The 24,702-nt window shown below is 38.7% G+C and overlaps 2 long non-coding RNA genes across 4 annotated transcripts in view; both read right to left on the bottom strand.

Moving 5' to 3' along the window:
• LOC122719317 overlaps positions 1–2,564 on the bottom strand; it is a 93,814-nt gene extending 91,250 nt beyond the window's left edge. For all 3 annotated transcript variants that reach the window (XR_006347558.1, XR_006347559.1, XR_006347560.1), the window contains exons 1-2: positions 1,753–2,564; positions 1,483–1,551 (exon numbers count right to left, since the gene is read on the bottom strand). This is a non-coding gene — a long non-coding RNA (uncharacterized LOC122719317). The remainder of the gene's footprint in view (positions 1–1,482; positions 1,552–1,752) is intronic.
• A 10,590-nt stretch (positions 2,565–13,154) lies between these two features.
• On the bottom strand, positions 13,155–21,271 carry LOC122719349. The gene is made up of 4 exons (XR_006347564.1): positions 21,142–21,271; positions 14,689–15,953; positions 13,924–14,366; positions 13,155–13,586 (listed from the first exon to the last, which is right to left on the bottom strand). It is a non-coding gene; the product is annotated as an uncharacterized LOC122719349 (long non-coding RNA).
• Positions 21,272–24,702: the final 3,431 nt, after the last annotated feature.

Raw genomic sequence — 24,702 nt, 5'->3', positions numbered from 1 at the left:
GATAAGATCTTCTTTTCGAACGAATATTTTTCCCTACGTACAAACTACAAACTTTTTCACCCAACTTTACGTAGTTACGTATTTTTCAAACAATTTCTTCTCGAGAAGGGAGAAATAAAAATATTCTTAATAAAAAACGTGATTATTTTTATTATTTTTCATTTACAAAAATTTCGGTTAAAAAACGGTTATTACGTTATCCGTTTTGTAATAACAATTTTATTTTCGCGAATAAGAGGAAAACGAAGATCGTGATTTTTATCGAAATTCTGGTGTTCCTTTTTATATATAACGCAAACAAAAACGTGTAATATAAAAAAAAACCCAAGCCAAGGGAAGCGAGAGGAAAAAAGAAATTTTTGTAAAAAATTCAAAATTAACGCAAAGTCCAAAATTAACGTCGAATGAAAAAGTTTGCGTAATAAACGACGAGACACGAATCAACGATTTATTTTAAAAACAATTAAAGAAATTCCTTACATTTCCCTACAGACAAGACGTATTTTCGCGGCGAGTTGTTCGTTACTCTATCTATCTGTCTCTCTCTCTCTCTCTCTCTCTTTTTTTTTATTAATATTTCAAGCACATCAGCCGACATCGCTGAGCCGCATTTAGGCGGGAGTGCTCGAACTTGACGAGTTCGAAGCTTGAAAACTTGTGGAGGGTTGGGAGTCGAGGGCGGAAGCGCGGACGAGAGGGGGGGCCACGGCCGCAAATGAATTTTTTCCGAGCAAACGAATCCTCGAGTGCACTCGACGCGGCTGCCTACACATAATGCCAAGCACCCTTCCGCTCTGAAGAGGATGTTAAAGGACTCTAGAACGTGACAATGGCAGCCGCGGTGATTCGCAGTAGCGGCAATCATTGCTTCCTAACGTGTATCGCATCGAGTGGCTGCGATCCGCTCGAAACCGTATCGGTTCTGCGTTTTTTCGTTTCCTTCCTACGCTTCCCCTCCCTCCCTTTAATTCTCATTCTCGATTTTTGATTTATAATGAACGGGGGAAATTTATTCACGTTTATTAAAAAAAAAAATATCGATAATAAGAGTAAATGCGAAATGAAATAATCGCAATATTGCAAATATTGATAGAAATAATCATTAAGCGGTTTGATTAAAGCATGTTTTTGAAAAAAATAAAAAAAAAATAGTATTTAAGATTCATCGATTTGATTTTGAAATTTATCTGGTTTCTTGCGCATAAAATTTAATACCATTTTACTATTTTTATATTTCAAATCATAATTTACTGTGAAACAAGAAATGAAATATGAAAGGGAATTTTTGTTAATATTTAATTAGAAATTTTATGTGCAAGAAAAGATTTAATAAAAATATTCATAGGTATAAGAAATATCTATCTTTATATTCTTTACGAGTCATTATGTTCTATATGTTACAACCAGTCATCTAAATCGATTCGGCTTTTCCATCTTATATCATTGAATGACTGGAAGAATAAAAACATATGTATGACTCACCATTAGGTGCCAAGGACATCATCATGCTGCTATGGTCTAGAAGAAATCAAGATGTAATCGCAGAAGAGACTGGAAAATATTTATAACAAAACATGGAACATTATAATTTAACAATATTAAATTAAAATTTCTTTTTTAAATTTGAAATTCTATTAATAATAATAAAAATTATAACTCTAATATAAAAACTTAAATATAAAAAATTGAAAATCTAATAATTTTGATATAAGAATAACTAAAAAATAGCATACTAGCGTAAAAGATAATTACCTTTTCGAACAGATGATCGCTTGATTTTCTTGAAACACTGATTCTAATATATACCGAAAACAAATATTTAAGAAAAAATAAAAAACTATCGACACAATTGTTATATCTAATCGACGAATACTGACTCGAATTTTACGAAAAACATGTAATTAATTTTAACTAGAACAATTATACACTAAAAACGTTAAAAATACTGTTACGAAGCAAACACTGACTCTATTAATCGCATTGCACGCGATCACAAAAATTTTTAAAAGTAAATTATCTGATTGACCGTTGTAGCGTCCATATTCAAAAGTTATTTTATTAAATAGCTATTAATTTCCACAAAAAGTAATCAAATAAATATATAAAATATATTTAAATATACATAAAATTAAAACCGAATGTGTTAAAACAAAAAATAATTACGCAAAAATTTCATTTTAGAAATTCATGATACGAACTACCAACAATTCTAACCTAAAATAACCTAAAATAAATCAATGAAAAAAAATTATAATATATTATAATATATTCGACTAATTATTGAATAAACGCGTATTAATTAAATAATAATATATAAAAAAAAAGTACAAAAATATCTATAAATGAAAATAACGTAATACGCAATAAGTTACTACTCGTATACCGAAAGCAGTCCGTACGCCACGACTTCCAACGATAAAGTGACGCCTCGCACGATTTCACCTTAGCAATTACAAATTCAAAACAAAATTTATCGACGATACAATCGTAACACGTCGAATGTATATAAACACGAATTTCCAATTTCTTAGTAAGAATTATTCTAAGAAATATTATCAGACTCGAGTGTGTCATCAAAACAAATACAGAATACGTTCGAAACATTCGAATAGAACAAACGCAATAGAAAATACGTGTAGTAATATATTTAAAATAAAAGATTATAAAAATCTATTCTTTTCCGTATATAATTATCACCGAATTTATAATTACATTTTTTTATTATTTTATTTATTTATAAAATAAATAAAATCTTACGATATTTTTACGAAAATTATAAATTATCTTTTAATTATCATGCATAATATGCATAACCATGCATAACCTATTACATCTTCGAAGTCATTCGAACGATCAAACGATAATTTGTACAAATAAAAATTAAAACCGTAAAACAAATGTATAAAATTAAAAAAATATTAAAATAAAATAGCAATTGAATTAAATTTGGACACACAACTTATATATAAATTACCTGTAGCTATATACATCAAATTGAAGAGCAACGTGAAACGTAAAAGAGTTTAAAAACTATTTAATTTTGGTATATTTCTACTTAATAAATGATTAAACACACACACATTAATAAAATAATTGCACTGGAAATATATAAATTATATTTTAATATCAATTTCATGTAATTATGCACGTATATTTCGGCGTAACGTACTTCACCGCGATTTTCGACAATAGACTGACGCCATATTTGCTATTCGTCTATCGCTAGACTCTAGCGACGTTCTAATTGGTTAACAATATGGTTAAAACAATATGGTTTCTTATTGATTTAAACCGCGCGAAAATTAAAGTGTTATATAACACTTCAATTAGAATCCTTATAATATTAAAATGCTATAAACAATTATTATTCAATTTGCGTAATATATAATTATATATTATATATATATAATATATATTATATATTATATTATATATATATATTATATATATAATTATATATAATGTATAATTAATTGTAAAAAAAATATATGTTCTTTCTTTACAGCAATTGGCTTTTTTATAAAATTATAAACATTTACTATGAAGGATAAATTATTCAATCGAAATTGAAAGAAGTCTACAGCAACTCTTAATGCGAGAAGTCATTTTGAAGACACATTACAAGTTTGAGATTAAACGCAATAAAGAAACGGAACTTCCTTCCTCTCTTGATCTTTCTTTCCATCGAATTTGCGGTTTTCACCAAGAATTTACCCAAGAACCGTCTCGAAATTTCTTTCCCCGTTTATTTCCTTATTCCGTAACGTTTCGTTTCATTTTCCTTGTGATTTTAATCGACACGGGATTCGATGTAACGAACCGGTAAGACGCGATAAAATGCATCGGCAAATTTCTCGTAGAAACCGTGTGGCGCGACGGCAACTCACGTATTTGAGGAGGAAAATTAAAAACAAACAACGTAGGCAACACGGGTTTGTGTGTACTTGCACATCAATTTCGAGCTGATTCGGCCGCGCACTGCGCAATAACTCTCCGGGTAGATACAAATTGCTATCGAACGCGTATCAGTTCGCCGCCCTCGATCATTTGACTAACAATAAACCACCGGCACGAAGTGTCCGCGATATTTGATCTTTTTCTCGCGCGCCGTTCAAACCAACGCGAAATAAATAACAGCTGTTTTGTTGCCAAACCGACGCAATATTCCGATCTTATCAAAAATTATCGAATTTAAACAAAAATAAATATAAAAAAAAAATATCAAGAAATAAACGATATTTGGTGGGAAAAACAGGGGTTTCTTTATTTATAAACTTTATTTATAGATTTTTTATCAATAATTCTGTACATGTAACATGTACATAAAATGTGAAAGAAATAGTCAAAATTATTATTTCCTGATTCACGATTGAATTTTCTTTTTTTTTGTATAATATAATTATGAAATTCGAGAATAAATTAATAATAGAAAATGTTTTTTTGTGATATATTGGTATATTTTTAAAATATAAATTTAATAAATTCTTAATTTTTTAAATGAATTTTTTAATAAACATTATTAATGCTAAATTATAATATTGAAAATATTAAATGTTGAAAAAAGTAAGGATAATAAGAGAATATAAGGTAAAATCTCTTTTCAACCCATTCGAACCGTTCATGCATTAATTATTATCCTATGTCTACTGTAACATCATTATCTACCCATATTAGAATTAACATTTCCAAATTAAAATTATTTTTTGATAGAGAAGAAAGTGATAATATATCTAAAATCTTGTTCTGTTTTTAAAACAATTTTTATAATAAAATATTTAAATCAAGGCAAGATTTATATATAAAAATTTAAAAATATAAAAAACTTTTATATCAAAAATATTTGTATTTTATATATCATACTATTATTAATTAAATTGCATTGCATAACAATAACAACTTCGCTAATAAAGTAAAAAATTTTGCAAGAAAATTTACAAAACATTAAGTAATGTGATCATAAAATTATCAAAGAAGAAATCTATTTAATCTATAACACGTTAATTCACAAATATTAATTGGTAAATTATTATGCAATAGAGTTTCAAGTATTATCACTATCTCCTCTAATATTCTCACCACAGCAACGCATACATAACCTATATTACAATTCTACCGCAAAACACATATAAGCTTTGTGCCTTTCTCACTTAAAAGACTGTTAAACGTCAACGAATTGGAAGTGCGCGAGAATTATCGCCTCTTCGTCGGTCTCGGGATGTCTTTACGAATTCCGTGGATTCTGACGCGCGTAACGCGTGCCGCGTAGTTCAACGATTTTCGCATATTACTCGTCGCTCGAAATCCATTGAATTTCGACGAACCGCAAAAATCCCGAGCTCCCCAAGTCGAATCTAACCCCATCCCGAGAATAGATTCCCCACATCGTTCATTCGTATACACAATACTCTGATGTCAACCAGTGATCTGGCGAGCGACAAAAACGATCGTTCGATTTCATCGAGTGTTGCAAACATGAAAAGATCGATAAGCTTGAAAACTTCCATAACCTCCTGGAGATCAATTTCACGCCATACCACACGAATCTTTGCCTCGATCGCTTTTCATTCTCTCTCTTCTTTGCCTTCTTTTTGTCTATCAATCTCCTCTTTGTTTGCGGTACATTGCACTACACTTTCAAGGTTCACTGAATTTCACGGGGAATTGAAATATTCATATACGCGGGTTTGAATTCGCGAATCTTCGACGAAGATTCGTCAAGAGTGCACAAGCGCCCTCTAAAACGGTCGACCACGCGCATACACGTGTGCGCAGCTACGAGATAAAGGCATGCATATGCAACCCCGGTCTATACCACGGTTATACGTGTCGGTCGGATTTGCATATTATTTCGAAATCCGTGAATACGGGACATGGCAGTGATTTTCATTCCCTTATGGCCCTCTCGCGGATTCGTTGCTTGTGTAGATACCATATACGAGGATCCTGACTCGAGGAAACTGTTAATGAGAACGGAACCGAACGTAGAAATTCCATACCTTCACTGAATCTTTGAGAGATGCCAGAAAAGGATGCCGCGTTCTACGAAGCCATTGGATGACATAAATAATTCGACGGTTACTTAACACTTTATTAGCGAAAGTTGCGCATGCGTACAACGTATTATACAACGTGTATTTTTTGCAAAATGTGGTTGATGTAGAAATTTATATATATATATATATATATATATATATATATACTAGTGAGATTATAGCATTCCTTTTTTTATATTGTATTGATGATATATACAATAATAATTTGTGACGTTAATAACTTTATTTTTGAAAAATCGAGTTTTATAATATATTTAATATTATAAGTATAAAATAAAATAAAACAAGAAAGATATTTTGAAGGAGTTTTTATAATAACAAATAATTATAATAACAAGTATCGTTATTATAATTATTTACTAAAAATTTTATATTTGAAATTTTATATTTGAATAGTATACATATAATTTATTCAAATTTATTAATTTTATAATGTTAAAAATATTCAAAAATTATAACAATAAAAGAGTAATTATATTTTTAAACTGTCCTTTTTATTAATTTTGTTGCAATTTGTTGTAATAAACAATTTTAACTAAAATATGTCTATCATTCTTTCAAAAGGATGATTGCAATTTTAGTTCGAAATTTCTGGTAATATTGTTTATACATTGTATTGTTCAAATTGAAAACACTGTTTATAATATTTTGAACGTTGTTAATTATTCGAAATATCGTATATTGTATAATACTTTGTACAGTGCTTGTAAGAACTTCTATTCCTTGTAAAACAATGAAGTTATAAACATTATAATTATAGAAGCATGAATTATTTAACATAAATTTTTTATTTTTACATCCTTTTACAAATCTTTATGTTTTGAAAAATTGATACTATACCGAATGCAATATCCACCTCCTTGAATTACCGTGCTAGGTAGCGCATTACGCAAGCAAGACCGAGCAAATAACGAGCCTTACGATCAAGCGATCGGATAAGGGGCAAGCGAGAATTCGAGGCGGGCATTTTAATCATCGCTATAAACGATGTAACGCCTGCGAATTACACGTTTCGCTTTGCAATACGGGGAAACGCGTTTCGCGCTCAAAATTACGGACACGCTTGGACGAAAATGAATTCACCCGCGTTACGTAACGATCGACGATTGAATGAGTACCTTGTACTTTCACACGCGCGCTTGTCATTATCGTTCCTGCAAATATTAACTTCTGTCTCTCTCTCTCTCTCTTTCTCCCTTTTTCTTTTCGTTTTGTCTCGATAACGTTTACCAGCCGTATTACAGTCTTAAATAAGCGAGATTAGAGGCGAACACTCGGCTATTCCCATTTGGAAAAGTATCGTAAAAAGGAAGGAAAAAAGAAAGAAAGAAAATATCGGTAAAGATCGTGTTGGTTTACGATCTGGATACACGGAATTTCGCCTATTTCGTCGCGGTTCTAATAAACAGACTTGATTGCGTGTAACCCCATATAGAGTGTATAGCGATAAAAATCGTACAACGGCGAACGAAATGATTTTTTTTTCGCGTGAAAAAATAAATTGGAAATGCGGAGAGTCTTTTATATAATTATTTATTTTCGCGAAAATTGATTAAGAAATTTGTGGAGTTCGTGTGTAGTTTGACTATTAACTGGATTTCATGCTGTTCGATATATGTACATAAGTATGAACTGGTGTGTTCCTATTTGATTTACGATTTATAAACATTGCGTCGGTGGTATTAATGGCAAGGTATGTACAATAGTTGTTCAAACGCTTTTGTTTGTTGATTCTATTACTAACTGCGTAGAAGAAATATTTTCCTGAACCTGCTTTCGATATTTCTCCGTAAAAAATCATCTCAATTCACGAATACAACAGTTAATCTAACTCGCTCATTTTTAGATGAACACGTCATAATTACAAGTGCGAACGTTCCAACGTCATCTTTCCCAAGGATCCAAAGCGTATACGTTCCGGTAAATTTGGATTAATGCGCATGGTGAACTCGAGTTTGTCAGCACCGTGATGTACACCTATGAAAAGATTTTCCGCGACCTGTAACGCATTGGCCGCGAACACGGACGAAGACCATAACGGTACAGCGATAATGAGTCATTAATGTGCGAGATACTTGCACACGGCCGGGAGGCTTCGTCCTGTGGAATGCAAGCGCGCGGATTGATTATCTCGAGCTGTTACAGTCACCTGCAGGCGTACACGATGTTTATAACTTGTACGTGACTGGCATACATGTAAGCATTACGCCAAAGGTAATTAGGGATGTCGGAATGAGGAATTATCCAAGACAAATATTTATGTCGTCAATAAAATTCGCGAGATCACGTTCATCTAACGATTGACGCTCGATTCGCTAACTAGATAAATAGAGAAAACGAAAAAATATTCACCAGTCTATCGTCAAGTTTAGATATTTTTGTTCGATTCATTTCTAGTTACGCATTTTTTGAAATTATACACATTGCACAAGTTTAAACTTCTCACTTTATCGCATTTCTCGCGAAACATCGCAACACGCCATATTGTGGTAATTGGATTTCAACGGAACATAACCTTCTTGACCATTAACCTCTCAATTTTTCTTACATTCCAATATATCAACAACTGTACATGGTACTTTATACTTCTTTAGCTTTATATTTCCACAATCTTCCATCGTATCCACCTACGCGATCATCTCACAAACTCTCAATTACACGTACACACACATCACTCTCAGCATGCAATCAGTAAATTCATTGCACAGATATTCCCATTCCGTCTAACAATCCAGAAACTAATGCGCGTTTTCTCGCTTCGAGACTAACGATCCCGCGATCGTGTAAAAACCACTTCAAGCCTCTTTTACCTCATACCACCAGCTAACCTCCATACTAGTGTTCGTTAATTTCGATCGACTGGCGAGAAGTTGGTTCATGGTCGATAAAGTACATCGAAAGGAAAGAGACATGAATAGAGGCAGCTTAAACGGGCGGGAAAAACGAATAAGAACGCAGTTAGCTTTTGAAATTTATACGATGCGTTGTCTCATTATCGGCATACGAACAAATAAAAATCATTACCATTCATCGTAATATGAAGGCGGGATTTTCTATAAGCGTGTTCAACATATTTATATCGATAAATACAGTGCAAAAGTACATACGTATACTTATACATACTGTTTCAATACTCTATTCTCATTACATTATTTTCTTTTATTTCTGCATTATTTAATCTTCGCAGTTTTTAGGTTAAAATGAAATCTTAATTTATCATGTATCTCTTACAAATCAAAAAAAAAAAAAAACATTTTAACACGATTTATTTTTATAAAAAATAAAAAATTTTAAAATTATTTGCAAAGACTTTCAGACTTGTATTATTTATTTTTCTTTTTTTTTGTAAATCGAATATCTATTGTTTTTCACGCGTTAGAGAATCTCTAACAAAGAAAACATTCCTATTAACGGAAGTAACGGTGAAGAAGCGAATCTCTCGTGGTCGAGGTGGAAGAGCATGAACACGCGTCACGATTTCAAACAGCGCGAAATTACAAAGCGGCCACGTTCGTGACGGGCGAAATTAAAAATTGAATTCCTGAGTCAGAGTAGGGGGAGGACGCTTTAACGCGAGAACGCGTCCCGACGGCCGCGTTTCCGGTGCGGTGCAATGTGCTTCCTCTGAACGAGAGACCACGTCGCTTGCGCGGTTTTAATTAACCAAATTCTCCCCTACGTTTTTGTGACCGCGACTGTAGGCAATAAACATGTGGAAGTCGCGTATAACATCGCAATAGAAAGCCCGCTTGTGCGCGCCGCGAATTTATGCGCGCGCCGCTGTAAAGGAAATGCGGCTTAATTCGTTGTAATGTGCGCGAATTTCAAAAAGAGAAAGTTCAAGTTCATTCTAACACGATATATTAAATGATATAAAAATATCATCTGCTTAACGGATAATTAATTATTTATATTATATCTTACAGGAAATTTTTAAAGAAATAATTTTAAAGAAATAATCCAATATTCGTAAATAATATATGTTAATAATATGTAAATTTATATATTTTTTTACATACAGAAGAAAATTATTTCTTGAACGTAAAATAAAATAATAATGGAAAGAATAAAAAATTCAAGAATAAACACAGAATATCATAATCGGAACAGTCTACGTTAGCAAAAAAAATTGCCTAGAATCCAGTTCGATCGTGTTGCGGAAATTTCATCGTTCTGCTCGAATTGCTCGCTGTATTAAACATCGGCAAAAACATTATCTCGCTGCATTGCTATACAATTCTCCCCATTATAAGTCCCTCAACTAGATAACTACTTGTTTTTATCAATGTTATAAAAAAAAAGGAAAGAAAAAAAAAAAAAAATAAAGAAGGAAAAGAAATTCCACGAACGACGAATAAGAGGCTAGCGGCGAGCATTAGATTAAGATCCCTCGGATTCAACGGATCGAGGATTACAATCTCGAGTACGTGGTTAAAATATTTTTTATAGGCACACAGGCTCGTTACAGGCGTGTTGGTAATTCGACGGCTAAATTGTCCCGGCGAAACAGACTTAAACTGCGTCTAATAGAGAGTCGCCATTACGAACGAATTGCGAGTCCGTCGTTACGGTTAAGAGTGCAAGAGAGCAGTTTCGGTGGCCGAGGGGTGATAATTCGCAAATAGCCCGGTCACAATGAAACGTGCTCGTCCATCCATGAACCAAACCACTCGTACGCCACTCTAGAATCGAGTGCGGTCAATTCGAAGACGAGCTCGAGCGTTTCGACCGGTGACCCGAAGCGATCGTGCACATTTTCCTTCCACATGTATTTATTATTATTATACTTTTATTATATATATATTATATATTTTTATATATATTATATATTATATTTTTTACTTTTATTATATATTATATTATTATACTTAAGTGCATACGCATTTCGAGAGCCTCGTAATCCTTTTCCCTCGTAAATAAAAAAATCTCTATCTAAACCAGCAGAAAAAATTTGTAAACAAGAGACATGTCAATATTTTAAAAAAATATACATAACAATTATTCCGATCCTTTCTTTTCGATATCGATATATATATATAAAATAGAACTTACTGTATATCGAAATTTCATCACGTAATACGTATATAATTCAGAGTTTGTTATGTTACGAACAATGACTCGTATCTTTTAAGCCGCGAGATTAAATTCCTTTGACAGGCCACAAATTCCCCACCCATAAAACGCAATTAACATACCAAACAATCAGGCACCATTAACGAACCTAAGCCAACCGATTAAAACGATCCGTTACTCGAGCTCATTGCTCGAAGAGATCGAGCCTCGTAGCGGATCGAAAAGTGCGCTCGGCTAGGCAAACAACTTCTCCGCGTCGAATTCCTCGAAACTTTCCACCTTCAATTTGCCGCTTGAAAATAATTACCGGCCAATTACATTCGCGCCTGTCTGCCTGTAACCCGGATCGCGCTTTGTCCAAGCGTTAAATGCCAACTATCCGGCCAGGATGACATACAGGATCGTTCAGAATAAAGACACCTGCCCTCGATCCCGTTTAAAACGACGACGAGAGGACGAGAGGCGGGGGAAAAATAAAAGCGGCTGGGGAACGCGTATATAGCGTACACCTCGTCATTGTAATGGGGCGCGTAGCCGTGCACAAGCCTCGAGGAGGCAGGAATTATTTTCACAAGTTCCGGGCAGCCCTTTGTGGGCCCCCTTTTGCGCGCGCGCTCACCCGGGCAGGTGCTCGATCGGTCGTGGATGAATTCTCTTTACGGGTTACCAACCTTCCATTACAGAAAAACGTCTCTATTCAAGAGGCACGTTTAATCCAGACGCCGGTTTTTTATCGCGGCTGGAAGCGGCGGATCATTTGTTTTTGCGCGGCGTACCGCTCTTCGAGGACGAGGCGTGGGGTATTGCACAAAAGTCGATTTCAACAATTTTTACCGTGAGCCAAGTAATATCTAGGTTATCTTTAAATTTGGCTATATACATACAGTTCGTTTCTGAAAAGCATCTATTCTCGAAATAATAAGATTTAATCTTGTTGAAGAATTTCTCTTGGAAAATAAAATTATTCACTCGATTAACAATCGAGTGAAATATTATAATCACTGTTGCGTTAACAAATACAGAGTTCAATTTGAGATTTAATTACTAACTTCGATTAAATCAATGTGAGAACAAAATTATTTTTTTTTTTCCGCAACGCGAGATTAGATACTTTCGTGAGATATAATGAAATTACGATAATTTTAAACCCACTTCTCCGCGAGAGAGTTCTAGTTGGCGATGGAAAACAGGTCGACACGATCGGCGAGATCCGTTAATCGGCGCGATTAAAGCACATTAGACGAGAGAAACACACATAACTCGTGTCTATTAAACATTTTTACCTCGCCTAGCCGGGTGAAATCGTTCGTTCCGCACGATCGATACACAACGGGCCATTAACATTCCCCGCTAATAGCATAGCCAGAGCGAAAGGCCGGCGTTAATAAAATTATCTTAATCTCCGAAGTTCTCGACAGCTACCAGTATTTCTGTGAAACGAACGATCTCCGTGAAAATGTAGTCCCGCTGCATTTGCCGTCCATTACGCCGCTAATTTGTTTCATTTAGGAAACTGATCTTCCAGCAATTCCTCGCTGTTTCGTAATTGTGAAACTGATATACACCAGTTTACTGGAAAGCAGACCGATTTGCATACGTGTGTGCGTGTATAAGCGCACGCTTATGTAACATGAATTGAACCGTAACCTTGTTTAACGCGTTTCAACTTCGCTTGGATCATCGATGGCCAAGATTATCGAATTGATAATTTTCATTACGCTTACGAGAACGTTCCTTGGGTTTAATTTTCCCTTTTGAAGTGGAAGAAAATAGAAAAAAAAAATAAAAGAAATTGATATATCTGATTGATCAGTGTTATACATCTTGATATGATAATAATTTATAGGCAAAAGATTAATCAATGAAAAATTATAAAATTTTAAAAGGAAAGCAATATGATAGTGTGAATAGGATGAAATTGATAATAGAAATTTTAATAAATCTCGAATCTATTTCTATTTTTATGAACACAAAGTCAATATTTATTATGTTGATTAAAAAACAAGATGAAGAGAGTGATTACTTCAATATAGATTGAGAATGGAATTTTTTAAAGAATATTTGTATATTTGAATACAAACATATGTAACCGAAAACGTATGTTTCTTTTTTTTTTTTTTTTGTTTCTATAATCTTAAGAACACGTATCTTAGAAACGGGAAGTGCTTTCAAGTGTTCACACTTTCGTATACCAGGAATAGGCGATCTGTCAAGACCCTATCGTTTACGCATAAACTCCACTTCACAGAGTGAAACCATGGAAGGGATCTAAACATTCCCCAGACTAAACACCTACACCACCCACGCGACAACCATGTGTAACTAGTAACAAATGTTTTGAATTATCTTGTAACGTAATCTTCCCTAACAAAAACGATATTCCATGGATTTTTGATGAGGGAAAAAAAAACGACCTCATATCTCTCTGCTATTTTCCCATTCTTTCTTGATTTTAATAACCTGCAAATCAAACAAGAACCTGTTAACATCTTTTAAATAAGATATATAATAAAATATATAATAAAAATATAATAATAATAAGATAATAATAATAAGATATATAATAAAAAAAGGAAAAAGAAAAAATGATTTATAATAAAGAACTATCTTTAAAGTTTTTCTATTTACAATGCAATACTTTGTTATTTAATATCATTAAACGTTGAAAACTTCTATTCTACATCGAAACGATAATATTGAAAATGAGGTACATTGAAATGATAAGGAAGCTCTAAGAGTATCCAAATCATAGAGAAAATGCATTGGAAGTTATATTTTATACTTTTTCTTTACGTACCACGTTTCCTTCCCCTGTTTTCGACCATCTAAGATTTCGAAACGCTCGAGCACGCCACGATACGCTTATAAAGCATATTCCCGTCGACGCTGGGGCGGGTGCGAGCTTAATACAAATCTAACCGAGCGTAGCCTCGGCTGAGCCAACATAATCAAACTTCTTAGGTTGGCAACTGTCGCGATTTATCTTCTTTTCCACCAGTTCCTCTCTCCTCTCTGGTTCTCCAGTTTCCGCCGTGTTTCCCGTTCCTTCCCTCACCCGTTGACTCCGTTCCACCGCTCACACTCCGCCTTGATCCCGGCTCCCTCACTCCCCTTATTCACCAGGAATAAAAAACAGCGGCTAAGCAGAACGGTGCCCGAGGTGGAACGGTCGGATAATAAATCGCTCGACGATGTGGCGGCAGGCGATGCCGACAGATGGAGGGGGCGAAAGAGAGATAGCTGGAAAACAGAAGAAAAGGACGTTAAAGCGTGACAAAGAGAAAGGACCGTGCTGGCCCGGGCAAGGTTGGAAGGAAAACGATAGAACGGAGAGCGATGTATACGGGAGATCGCGTAAGAAACGAGTGGAGAAAAAAGGATGCTCGAGGAAGGAACGGCTCGGTCTCGGAGGAGCGACAAAGATCAGCGACACGGGAGTAAGTCAGAACGGGAAAAAAGGGAGAAGAAGTGAAAGAAAAGGAAGAAAAATCGTGCGCGAGAGAAGGTAGGATGGAGGCGAGAGAGAGAGAAAGAGAGAGAGCAAAAAAAAAATCCGAAGTACCTGTATCCTGTTTGTTACAAGGCTCCCAGAGGCACGAAGCGAGGGGGATTCCTCTGGCGAGGAAGGAGCAACGGAGGTAGGTTTAGGCAGCTTTCACACTAAAGCCCGAATTTACGACAAAGGAGGCCCATTAACCCCGTGGCATCTCGCCTCGAAATTGACTTTGCTCCCTACCTGAGTCTTGCGACGACGCGTGTTCCCGTCCCCCTGGCGGACAGAGATAAAACTACGATGGAAAGGGAGGGGATACGGACTAGGGACCAGGGAGGGTGAGGGAAGAAGGGTCCCGCCGAGTCAGCGACAAGCACGATGTAAGCGTAAAACGAGACGATTAGCGACGTTCAACGAAAGCGAGTGGAATCTTCGATTTCGAAAAGGGAAAAAAAGAATTGGACGCGGGACGCGTGTCAACCTATCGTCGCGTAATTTATTCGCGGAGAAGAGAAAACGCGCGAAAGGTTTATCGCGGTCGAGCAAATCGCGCATAATACTTACGTATCTCGATCTTCGTTGTATCGAGCCCGTTGTACGCCTCTCGATGTGTATCCCCCCCCAGTGTATACGGCCGCGTGCGTGGATTATATACACGCAGTGGTGTACGACGAACGAGAAGCGTTTCTAATTGCCCCCGCGCGCCTGTTTGTTGGGACATAGGTATAGAGTCGTTCAGATTATGCTAACAGCTCCTTAATCCACGACGGGCCGTCGTATACAAATTCTATGCCCGGCTTATCGTATTTCATTATTGGCGTTTCTATATTATCGCGGTTATCTGGCGAACGCGCGTCTACGAGTCACGCCGCGCGTAAATACACGGCTCGATAAACGGATCGACACGCTCGCCACGCCGCTATCTGCTTTGCCCTGTCCTTACACGTGCAGATACCGGTCAGGAAACGCGAAAAAGGGACCGGAGCCGGCCGTTCGATGCATTCCCTTTCGCCGACCGGACGAAACCCCGAACCTCGAGGAACGAGGTCTTCTATCTCTCGGACGGTACACGATGTGTACCAACGATAAACGAGGCGCCGGGATTGCAAAACAAATTCGACGATCGACTCGCGAGACGAAGAGATAGCCGCGAGTCTCGTCCACCGGAAATGACGAACGGCTTCGAATCGTGGAACGATGAAGACGTCTCGACGACTTGCTTCTCGCGACACCAGTTCTTGCCTTTTTCTTTTTTCTCCTCTTTCATTGTACCCTTTATTTTGGTTCGTTCTCTTCTCCTGGACTCGTGCCTGGCCTCTCTGCGTGTATCTTTTCTGAAATTCAATTAGAGATTACATTGATGATTAAATTGCTGTTCTACGAGTTGTTTAATTCGTTAATCGCGTTCTTCCTCGATCAGAAACTCTCTTTAGAAGTAAAAAATTGATACGGGTATATTAATTGGATCTGCAAATCTATATCTGACAATGTATTCTGAATAAACATATAGGTGATGATTTATGAATAATAATAATGTCGACAAAAAATAAATTAACTGGCCTTTTCCTCGTGATAAGTTAATAATTACGCGTGAAGATTAAATATATAATAGTTCGATTCTCATAATTATATATCCATATAATTTAATATTGATTGAAATATGTTTAAAATTGGTCGAAGTTGCACAATTTTAAAAATATGGAAATTATCGAAGATAATCCTACACCGCATCCTAGTTTTCTTTTCATCCGGCACGATATTTTCGAAAACTCGTTTAAATACAGCAACGAGGTGTCGATTTCAATGCATAATACAAAAGTACCATTATTCCGCGGGCTTCGAAATTGGAAAACGGGGTTAACGAGTTATTCTTACTTTATCTTTCCGCTCTGCGTGAAAGAGTATATCTTACGATATTGCATTTTTATTCGCTGATCGGGCGAAAAAAGCTGCGCGCCCGAAAAAAATTTGTCCCCTCTTCCCTCCCCTCCCCTTCCATCGGGGCCAACATCGGGGAAACAACGATCTTAATTTAGGTGCTTTAAGTAAATTGGCGGATCCCGATATTGCGCTGTGCCGACCGAGGGAAATGTCAATTATCGTCCAATTGAAAATGGACGAAACACGATATCGTACTATCGCCATTTTCCCCTCACGGAGCCCTATACTTTCCCGGATAAATTACGAGGTTTCGGCCAGATTGGCCTTGCGGTCGGATTCCATCGTGAAATAAAAAGGGTCGCGCAGATCGTTCCTACGTGATTCCCTCCTCCGCAAAACCTCATCCACTGTAACCTCCCCCTCCCTTTCTCCATGCACTCCGTATTTTCCTTTATTCGTTCCGACGGAGATTCGACGCGTCGATGTATCAATATCGATTCGAGTAGTTTTCAACCGAGTCAGCCATTCTGAAAGGGGAGGGGACGCGCGAGGACACATTATTTTCAATCTTTTCCTTTTCCCTTTCTCGCGTTAATCACCGCTCGTTCAATTTCAACGAATGCCGGGTAAACCGATGTCTTTCTTCTCCATGACGAAACGGGGAAAGAGGGAAGGGGGGGAGGGAGGGAGGGAGAGAAAGCTTACAAAAATGAAGCGAAGCGAAGAGGGAAAGGGGAAGGAGAAGGGGGGAATGAGGTTGGTGAAGAAAGGCTGCCTGATTTTCCGCGAAAATACCAAGTCAGCCGAGTTGAGTATCGCGGTCCGCAAGCAAGGGGAGGGGAGAAGGGGGATAAAAAGTCCCTGACAAGGGCTTACATTGAAAGCGTACAACGGTCCTTGGAATTGGCGATTTATGCGATTCGCGAGAAAAACAAAAGGATATACTTTTTTTTCGCGATACGGACGAGAGCTCGTCGCCTGGACAACGAGGGAGGAAGGGGTGGGGAGATTCGCGGGAGCTATAATCGGAACGAAGCAGCGGGGATTACGGATAAAAGACGCCACTGTCAGCAATAAAGAAGCAGCTGTATAATCCCGCGCGGACCGAAGGTATAATGTACTTACAATTAGGTATCCCGTCCCGTTGTATTTGCCCCGGGTCTCTTCATCGCCCCGCACGGCTCATCCCCCTCGGGCGAACAAATTTCTTTTCCCCTCACTTTTAGCAGGGGCTCGCCTGGCACTGTATATATGTATATGTATATATATGTATATACATATATATATATATATATATCCTTCCGCCTTTTATGCCTTTTATGCCTTAATCAGCAGCGGAGGCCCGGGGTTGAAGGGTCCTCCCCGACGCAATGGGCTGCCCACGAGGAACTTCCATCGCTTCCCTTATATACATACGACAAAGGAGCAGGACGCGAGCGGAAAGTAGACGAGGGAGAAGAGAGAGAGAAAGAGAGAGAAAAGAAGGAAGAAGTGCGGGTGATGGAGGGAGCTCTTCTCGGCCCAAGATGGGGGAAGGATATCGTCGGGTAAGAACTTTCTTGCCTCTCGTTAGGAAGCAACTCTACAAAATAAGTTGAGAGAGAAAAAGGAAGAAAGAGAGAGAGGAAAAAACAGAAAGGCCTAGAAGATGGTAGAAAGACGAGCGTGGAAGATAGAGGAAGAGGAAAAGTGGAAAAAAAATTCCTTCTTCTTCTCTCCTCTCTCTCTCTCTCTCTCTCTCTCTCTCTCTTTTCGCGGCAACCTCTCACCGGTGGTGCAGAGTCTACGTGGCAAGGGGGTTCGAATGAGGCGCGTCTGGGAAATCTGTTATTTTCTTCCCTCTTTACCACCGCCGCCCCTCTCGCTCTCCAAACACGCCGATTCTCTCTACCATCTATATGAGGGTGCCATCCCGAGCCGCAGGGGGTGAACGAACGAGGGGCGAAAGCCCTTTCGATTTAGGAACTCATTGAGAAGTCTGCCGCTGTTGCCACCCCGAAACGTCAACGTAACTTCCCTCCCTAACGCTACCCCCATTTAACCGGCTTGTTCCGCGCCCGCGTCCTTTTATGGGGACTGGCACGCCTGGGTGTCCCGCTCCTCCCCTCCGCATCTACACCACCGTTTTTCGTTCTTTGCTAATAACGGCGACATCGGATTCGCGCTGACGCATCGGTCCGCCGGTATAAACCGTTTTTCGACGCTTCGTTAACGCGATTCCGTCGGGGAAAAGGCGCACCGACCGGAAGCAACCTCGTTCAATGCGGCGGCGGTGACGACTTCGTTGACCTCCTCCTCCTCCTCCTCCTCCTCCCGCCCCCCCACTCACCCCCGTGTCACGATGGACAAACGTTGGAATAACGTTGGGGGGAGGAGGATCGATGACAGCGTAACCAAAAACCCGTGCGCTCGCCCGACCGGACGCTTGTTGCACATTCGACCGTCGAATCGAAATCACATTGTGTACCAGTGGCCAAGAGGATTTGTCGTGGGAAAATGTATAAATTAATCGTATATCGGAATACAATTCGTATTATCTTCGAGAAATTTCGATCGGTTGTTTCAATTTCTTCAATCGTTTATATAAATCGTTTAAAAAAAATTTTGTTTTTTTTTTTTTTCCCTATTTCGTAATCCCCTCTTGTATCTGTTAAAATTATATATCGATAACAATATGTTGCCCTTACAGGCAAACATTGTTTTCTATGGATAGAATAGAGACATCTAATAAAACAATCGTATCATCGATGAAAAAGATACCAACGGATAACCCAAATTTTCTCTAGAGATAGCCCGCTGACAGGAGTACGGTGGAAAAGCAATTGGTCGAGCGATCTATTTAACATCGTGGCCAATTATACGTGCAGCGGAGCGGATCGGGTCGGGTCGATCTCTCGAGGATCGGCCGTGTAAATACGATCCCGAACGAGGCCGTATAAAAAGCGGACCACGAGCGATGCGCATCTGGCCCTTACCGACACGTCGGCCTCGCCTCTATCTGAAAGGATGGATTACGATCGCGTGATTGCTGGTGCGCCGAGTGGCGCCCATATAATTACCCCCTTTTCTATGCTCCATCGGTCTTGGTCCCCTCTCCCTCCCCCCTCCCATGATGCTCGTCCCTATTCACTCGGGGTGTTCCAATAAAATAAACAATGAGGGCTTTCCTTGGGGGAGGGTTTGAAAGGGAAAGGGGAGGGGGGAGAGAGAGAGAGAGAGAGAGAGAGAGAGAGGGGTAGGTTCATATTCTTCTCGGTGCCGATTCACCGTGTCTACAATGCGCTCACCGCAGGTCACGCTCCGTTCGGTTCCTCTCTCGGTGCACGCTCGACGGCATAATAAATCATTTCGCGGAACCGCTCGACCGGAAACGGATTTTGTACGCTCCGTTCGTCCCCTGTCATCGGCGGCAACGATCGCGGGAGACGTCGATGAACGGGTTCGATTGCGTGACTCGGGATAGCGTGGGCTCTAAAACTCGAGTTTTGGCTAGAGTTCGCGTAAACGTATTAGCGGTAAAGTTTGCACGTGTGTTTCGCGTTAGATAAGTTTTCGAAGGTGTATAAGTGTAATCTCTCTAATGAGTATATAATTGGAATCGTTAAAAGAGAAGATCGTGATATGCGTTTTTGAAAATTTTGTTCGAATTTTTAAAACTTTGATATGTATTACAGAAAGTTTATAGAAACGAGTATTGCGCAATTTAATTCTTCGTAATTATGATAATAATAAGAAATAAAATCAATCTATATCAATCTAACGCTTTCGTGAGTTTTTATGATCTTTAAATATGTTATAGAGGATATGATTTTAAACAACTTTTTCCCGACGATGATTTATATTCACCGAAAATCGATTTGAAATTATAATTGTTCGTAAATATTTCTATATGTAAATATGATGTATATTTTTGAAAAAAAAAAAAAAAAAGAAAAGTAATATTTATCGATGTTTTTCAAAAGAATGTGTTAAATTTTTAAAACTGTTTCGTAATAATTGTTGACTTAGGACTATTTAATCAATAATTAACGAAAAACGATATTTTATTAAGGTAATTAGTGAAATATTAAGAGGTTAGATATTAGAGCTTTATTTTAGAAGTTTAATATTGAAGAATTAGAAATGATATTATGCAAGATAGATAAATAGCATTGGTTAAATGATGCCTAAAATGTAAGTATCTCACGATACAATGCTAATCACGAAATGCGAGTATTCCGTATACAGAAACGTTTATGCAATTCGCGAGTTTATTTCGCACAGGAAAAACAACCGTGTTACGTGACCGAACAGTTATTCTTGAAATACATAACGAGTCATTGATGTTGGTTTACGTCGTAATATAAACTTCGTAATATTTGTTTAAAAACATAGTTTAGCGTACTTCATAATGATATTTTTATATTTTGATACCATAATGTTTCTAATTCTTTCTAAATATTTCCTTCTTAAACATTTTATAAAATTTCACAAAGCACAATTTATTAACAAAAATAACGCTTGATTTTTTTATAATAAAAATATAATATATTTAATAAAAATTAATTCTCATTTCTAATTAACTTTCATTTCAAAGATTATATCATTTGTTCTATCGAATATTATATTATTTGCAACATAACCTAAATATGTATTACATACCTGATACATAAGGAAAAGCAATTTCTTCAAAATTTTCTTCAAAATTTTCTTCACTTAATATCCATTTAACAAATATTGAACAATGCAAAGCAATCGGAAATTCTATTTTCGATAACACAACAGTTGAAAATTTCATGATTCTTTCGAACAGACTCGTAGAACTTTCCAGAAAGATCGAGTTTCCGCAGCGACCTCTTTAGTGGTACAAACGGTTGGTAGCGCATACACGAACTCTCTGATGCGTTGTCGTTAAATTCGTCTAGGAAATACCGTGAGTGAACTTGGACGATTTCACGGAGTCGACGAGACCGTGTGTGGATTACGTGATGCTTTTCGAATGAAAATCTCGACCTCTCCTTCTCTTTGAAACCACTCTTCTCAGATTAGGAAGACTCGTTTCGAAATAGGACAAGCTCTATGAACATCGTTGGAACTATCGTTGGCGTCGCTCGCAGCGCCCTCACGCTCGAAATTCTGACTCACAGCTGACGCGTTCGAAAAGCTGAGATATTTGAAAGTCATTTACCCCTTTGTCGTGGCAACTTTCTTCCCGATAAATCTTACTCATAGAGAAGAAGGTGCGAAAGTTTATTCTCTGTGTATGTGCACGCGTTGTGTGTATGTGTGTGTGTGTGTATGCTAAGCGCTGTGTGTATGGTAAGCGCTATGTGTATGTGTATATGTGAATTTGCACGAACGTGGCCAACCAACCGAAGAAGGATCTTACGGAACATCTTTTATCCAGCGTGGAAAAGATACGGTGAACGAGAGAGAATAAAATATTCGAGACGAAGCCGGTGGCAGCCAAAAGTAGCGAGGAAGCTAAACTGAAGAACCCCTCGCCACGAAAGCAGGGCGTTCGATCGTAAAAACTCTTCGACGATGCTTTGATTTCCCTTTTGTCGTGTCCACGCCATTGGAGGCTTTTTGGAAAGATTTTAGAGGCCGCGATTCTATCCATCGGAAGGCAATTGCCTGTTGGATAACGTGATGCAGTCAAAAACGGTCAGATGAATTTTTGACGAGAAAATAGTGCATACGAATTCACGAGTTGACGTATACACTCAGAGGGGACCAGAACACAACATTTTCTAATAATATAGCATACGCTCCCATGTTTCGTTTCGACGTGTGCCGCGCAGATACCGAAAAGAAAGGAAAAAAGCAAAATATTCTTGTCATCGAGGAAAGAAAAAAGAAAGTGGGAAAAGATAAAATCGTGTAGGTAAATATACTCTATACCATTGCAAGTATACACATATATACGCATACATATGCATCAGACACCTTGACACAAGACGTCTGGCAGCGAAGAAAACGAGAACAAGGGTTGCCTTTAATGACCGATGCCGATCGATGGTTTAGTTTTACAAATATAACGCGGTTTCGTTATGAGTAGGGATAGATTGAACAGACGGTGGTGGTGCTGGCGGTGGCGGAGGCGGTGTCGTCGTCCATGGTAAAACCGACCGAGCGATTAAAACAGCGATGGATACCGGCGGTCCGAGAGCGTCCCGAGGGTTAATTAAAACCTCTCTAATTATTTATAAACAGTCATTTCTTTTTCCCGCGTGATAATAAACGTGTAATGCTCGCAGCGCCAACGGATTGGTCGACTGGCCAGAACGCTAGTCTCTGATTGGTCGAGTCACCGGCACCCGTTCGAGTCCGCGCGGACTCGATAGCTCCGTTTTCGTCGCACTCATCGCGTCGAATGGTCCTTGACTCCCTCTCCGTGTCATTCCTTTATACCATCTTTCTCGCTCGTGCCGATTCTCGCGTTCTCTCCCTTGCTCGTTCGCGCGTCGCCACTCTCGATAGGTTTCTCTCTCGGTCGCACTCAGGAGCTCGGTCTACCAGCGCGTAATCTGTAAATCCTCGACCGTGGAGAGAACGTAGAAGTCCGGTAAGTTGCTCGAACGGAATCCTCGTCCTCTTACTTCTCCCTTTCTCCGCTGAGTTCCTCCTTCCATGGGCTCTTCAGTTCTCCTCATACCCTTCGTGCTTATCCTTCGTCTCCATCGTCGCTCCCCTCTTCATCTTTCGTGTCTCTTTCCGTCACTCTCAATTCTGTCTCTTTTTTCCATCTCCGTCCCCCGAACTACTCTCCTATATACGCGTATCTCTCTATCCATACTCTCGTTCCGTCTCCTTCGTTTTTCCTTGCCCGGTTCTCTACCACTGGTTTCCATTCCAAGTCGGTGCCCACTCGAAGAAGGAAGCGAGGGGATTTCTTTCAGCGCCGATAAAAGCCTCGCCTCGCTGCCCAATATTGATTCGCGCTCTAATCTGCGGAGAGATCCTTCGCCCTCCCTTCCATCCGTTCCTCTTTCACTCTCTTACTCTTTCACTTGGCTTGTCTCTTTCACTCTTTGCACTGCTACTACTCTCTTTTCGTCGTTCCTTTTGCTCACCTCAGTCGCCGACGTCTCTTACGTCGTCGACAAAATAAACCGCCGATACCTTCGTGGTATAAGTAATAACTCCGGTCAAAGGGAAGACGATATCGGGAAGACGGCATCTGGCGAAAGGACGTGTGCAAAGCCAGTTCCGGAGAAATACAACGCCGTAATTCCACGCTTATGGATACCGTTCGATAGCGGTCGAAGTGCCATCCAATATAAACGACGAATCCGCCAATTACCCAATCGGTATTTCAATTAGCGAGTTGTCGCCCCTGTATTTCTCTCGTTCAAACGACCAACATCTTTTAATCTAAAAAATAAGGAAAAGAAAAAGAGGCACGCTATTGCGTACGCTAAAAGCGATTTTTCTTTTCGCCTTGAACACCATACCCGACTGTTTACCTGAGTTTTTCGTTCGACAATACTCGTTGACCGCATTTTTCCCCGCGGTTATATTTTTTTCTCGTATTGTACGCGAGACTGCGTGTCCTTTTAGCGCGACTCGAATAACTTCCTTTGAAGCACGAGCACCGGCGGCGGAACGTAACCGCCGACGGGAAAACGTTTGTATTCTCGTTCTCTGCTCGATGTTTATCGAATCTAACTGCCCCATACTTACTTTCCTGCCCCATAAAGGTTGCACACCGATTCCACGCGTTTTCCGCTGGACTTAGCACAATACCTGGCAAACACGCGCTCCTTTTTCTCTCTCTCTCTCTCTCTCTCTCTCTCTCTCTCTCTATACCTCTACCTCGAAAGCCGACGACCGCGATATTGAGAAAGGGAGGCGACCAAACCAGCGAAACAAATTGCGCGGTCCGATTGAATAATCCACGAGGATCGTGTTCTTCAGCGGCAGCTTCGTTTTTCGTAATTCACCCGGTAATACAAGTTTAAGGATACGGTTGAGCAGGACTTCTCAATGAAGTCTACGGAAAGCGCAAGGAGGAGGAGGATGGATAAAAAGAGTAAGAAGCAAGCGAGGAAGGAAGGAAGGAAGGAAGGAAGGAAGGGAAACGAGGGGAAAATGGGAAAAGATCGTGCTTGCGAGCAATGAAAAATAATGGGGCGGCACCACCCCCGTCGTTTCCTCTTATACTTCATGAAGTAGAAAAAGGAGAAGCTCACGCTGCCGCCCTTTAATCTTCGCTTTAAG

The sequence above is a fragment of the Apis laboriosa genome, unplaced genomic scaffold, assembly GCF_014066325.1.
Source record: "Apis laboriosa isolate Shangri-la unplaced genomic scaffold, ASM1406632v1 scaffold74_cov149, whole genome shotgun sequence".
In the NCBI taxonomy this organism is placed as follows: domain Eukaryota; kingdom Metazoa; phylum Arthropoda; class Insecta; order Hymenoptera; family Apidae; genus Apis; species Apis laboriosa.
The sequence above is the reverse complement of the archived record's forward strand: the minus strand, read 5'-3'. Positions and strand labels throughout refer to the sequence as shown.